The sequence below is a fragment of the Formica exsecta genome, unplaced genomic scaffold (genome assembly GCF_003651465.1).
Source record: "Formica exsecta isolate Colony F162 unplaced genomic scaffold, ASM365146v1 scaffold125, whole genome shotgun sequence".
Lineage (NCBI taxonomy): Eukaryota > Metazoa > Arthropoda > Insecta > Hymenoptera > Formicidae > Formica > Formica exsecta.
The window spans coordinates 712,228-716,076 of NW_021848584.1; positions in this window are offsets into that span (position 1 = coordinate 712,228).

Below are 3,849 nucleotides of genomic sequence, written 5' to 3' on the forward strand. Positions count from 1 at the left end.
TTAGTAATTAAATGTGCTGCATTTCGCTATTTAAGTGAAGTGCATCAATAAAAATTTATCTGTGCCTCTTAACGTATACACTTGATGTAAAAGATAAATATTTGGTATGCAAAAGACAACATAATAGTAATCACAGAATTAATTTATCCCCTAGGCGTAGCCATAAATATATAAATTTATTCAATGTTTGACAAAAACAGGTTCTATCAAAAAACGAATTTTTTGGAGAATTTATTATAGATTATATAAACTACATAAAATGTAAACCCTACTCACCGTTCGCCGTCATCGTTGAAAGCATAATCACCCAAAATAAGATCGCGAAGTCGATACCTCGGTGGTAGGAGGAGAGGCAGACAAGGATCAGGCTCGTTCATGTCGCAAATATCTTGTCTTACAGTTATTCAATGAGTTATTTCACATAGTTTCCTTATTCTTCTTAAAGAAGATCACAAGAGAGGACACTAAAGAATGTTATTGAAAAAAAAGTATGTGCCAAACACTCGTTTACTTATTTAATTATGTTCATAAAAACTTGTTTTTTTTTAATTTTCTTCTTCTAAAAAGATTTCAAGATGTACCTATTTAAAATATACATATAGATATAAGCGATTACAGAACAAATTATATTATTTGATAATAAAAATAAATGTATAAATATATGTAAAAATAAATACTAAATGTAAATAAATCAATGCAAATAGCATTTCGCGCACGCGCAACAAAAATATTTTTAAAAATATAATTACTTATATAATATAGATCATATAAAAATTTTATATATGTAATTTTTTACATAAATACTTTTAATACGTTGTGCTAACAAAACATTTCAATAGTACAATAACACTTCATTAATAAGATTAAAAAGAGAAGCCTTTATTTTTATTCTTATTAATTAATATTATAATTAATGGTGTGTGTGTATATGTATATATGTATATATATTTTAACATTAAAATGTGTATTAACATTTAGATAAAAGAGATTAGTTGCAACAATATGATTTATAGTCTCTTTAAAATCCTGTTGATTCACAATTACAAAGATTTTCTTTTTCTTTCCGCGCATAATAAAATTATATCATTATAGAGAAAATAATATCCTTTATATGTTATGCATAAATGTAAAATTATTGATTGATTTATCGACATGGTTTTTCTCTTTATCGTGATCTAGAAAATTCATCAATTTTACATAATATGTATATGTGCTAGTTAAACACTGAGGTCGCTATTCTGTATATGATTACCAATAGCTGTAGGTTCTGTAAATGTCGTTGCACACGTATTTTGACGTACAAAATCATGCGCAATGACATTTATAGAGCCTACAACTATCCGCAACTGTAGAGAACAGCGCCCTAAATTAAATTTTTCATTTAATAATGATTGCGATCCTCTGAAAATTGTTAAACGTCCATTGTGATGTTATTCAATTTTACTTTAATTTCCCTTGAGACACAACAGCAAATTGATGTTATTAAAAACATGCTAATTTATTTAATTATTCAGATATATACGATATATTATATATCAGAGAAAAAGAGAGAGAGAAAGGGAGAAAGACAAATAATATAGAAGGTAGAGATATATAAAGTTGTTACAAACAAAAATCAAATTCAAGTCGATAATTGAAGAGACTGACTCACCAAAATCCGCGTAGAATCTGTACAAATTAATCGATAACATCAAAACGTCTTTGTAACATGTGTATCTGTCGGTGATTCAAAATATAATGATGACAAGTAGATAAACTTGTCCTCGAGGGCCGGGTCGGAAAAACAAATACAGATGTTTGTTTTTAGCCTGTATTTGTTTTTACAACTAGGCGCTCGAGAACAGAGTTTATCGACTTGTCATCATTATATTTTGAATCACCGACAGATACACATGTTACGAAGGCGTTTTGAAGTTGTCGAATAATTTGTAGATTCTACGTGGATTTTAGCGAGTTGTTATCTTTGATTATCGACTTGAATTTGATTGTAACAACTTTATATATCTCTACCTTCTATTTAGGAGATGCACAAATTATATATGTATATCAAAATTTATTGTATATGAGTGCCGTATGAAGCCGCGACACCCCAAAACGTTTAGAACAGCTTTTAGAACAAGATAATGTACTCTCCAAATTTTCCGCTTAATATTGCGCATATTTAGTTCTAAATACGAATTTAATTATTATATAAATAATATAAATTATTATATAAATTATTATATAAATATAATAACTGCTTTGACTCTTATTTGCCAATTTACCCACTTATCGTTAGTATACTTTTATAACTTTATGTAAAAGCTGTTTTATAGAGTAAAGATTTCTCTGTATTTATATTGCACATTTTTTAATATTTATATTTACTTTCCACATTATAGAAGTTGAAATATCTTGTAAATTATAATATTTCAAAGTTAGAGATAAGTTAAATGATAATTTATTCTAAACTTTGTTGTAAAAAACGTGCGATCAAAGTGCAATTTATTTTACATCTACCCAAAACAATGGTCAGACAGCTTAATGATAAATTAATTAATTAAATTGATTATTCGGGATTTTGTTTGAATTTCAATTGTATTCGGTGGTATTGTTTTTTGCAGAAGCAAATGTTATAAAATTCTAACCAGGATAGTGCAACTTAGCTAGCAAAGCATTAAAATTTACACGGTTTTATTATGTCTCTCATAATATTATCTATTGTAAAGGTAATGACTGTAATTTATCAACTGTTATTCTCCAAAGTATACTTTGGAGAATAACAGTTGAGAAATTACAGTGGAGAATACTAAAAAAGAAAGCCCCTCGAATACTATACTCATAACTTTAATTTAATCTAATTTAATTTAGATTAGTTAATTTATTTAAATTTATACAATTATATATATATTTTGTAGTAATTGATAAGTATTTGATAATATTTGATAATATTTTGTAGTATTTGATAATATTTGATAGTATTCGGTAGTATTTGGTAATAATTTTGAACTGAATTATTCTGAATTAGTGATTAAGGGTTGGGAGTAATGCAATTAATATAGAACATAACTGCGATGATGACACTTAGCCAAACGACACGCTTTACGGGCATGTAAAATTTTCTGGTAAGGCTCTCGGGAAAATAGGGACATTTAAAAAAAGCTATGCTTGACTTGTCACTTTTTATATTTTTTATGCGTAACCTCGTAGCGTGATGAAAATTTTGTAAAAAGTTTTTTCAATCTAGACGGAAATTCCCCGCTAGAGTATTGTAAGAAGGATATTCCTACAGCATCTTAACTTCTTTATATCGTCAACGAAATATTTTTTTTATGCATAGTGTAAGCCGTATTTCCTCAAAAAAAGAAAAAAGTATTAATTATGCCATGTTCTTACGCTTGTTTTTATTATGTATGTATGTACATAATGTTTCATTAGAATCGATATTTGATAATGAAAAGAAATCAATAAAGACGTAAAACGAAAAATGCGCCTTACTTGTCTTAATCTATTAAAAAAGAAAAACAATAATAAAATTATTAGTTAAATTTTAACTTCGAAATTTATATTGTCTTTTGTAATCTTATAATAATCCTATAATCATTATAAAAATGTTATAAATCCCTCTATAACTTTTAAATCCTTGGTATCTTTTACGTAACTTTTTAATATGCATAACATTCATTTTTCAATTTACTTAATAATTTCTGACAAGTATTGCATAAAACAATAAAACAACATTTCATCAAAATATAACTATATGTATAATTAACTAACCATCTGCTTGTAATATGCTTTTCTCTTATTTTTTTGTTCCAAATCTAAAATTACAAAGATTTATTATCTTATTATAACAAATTATTTTATATT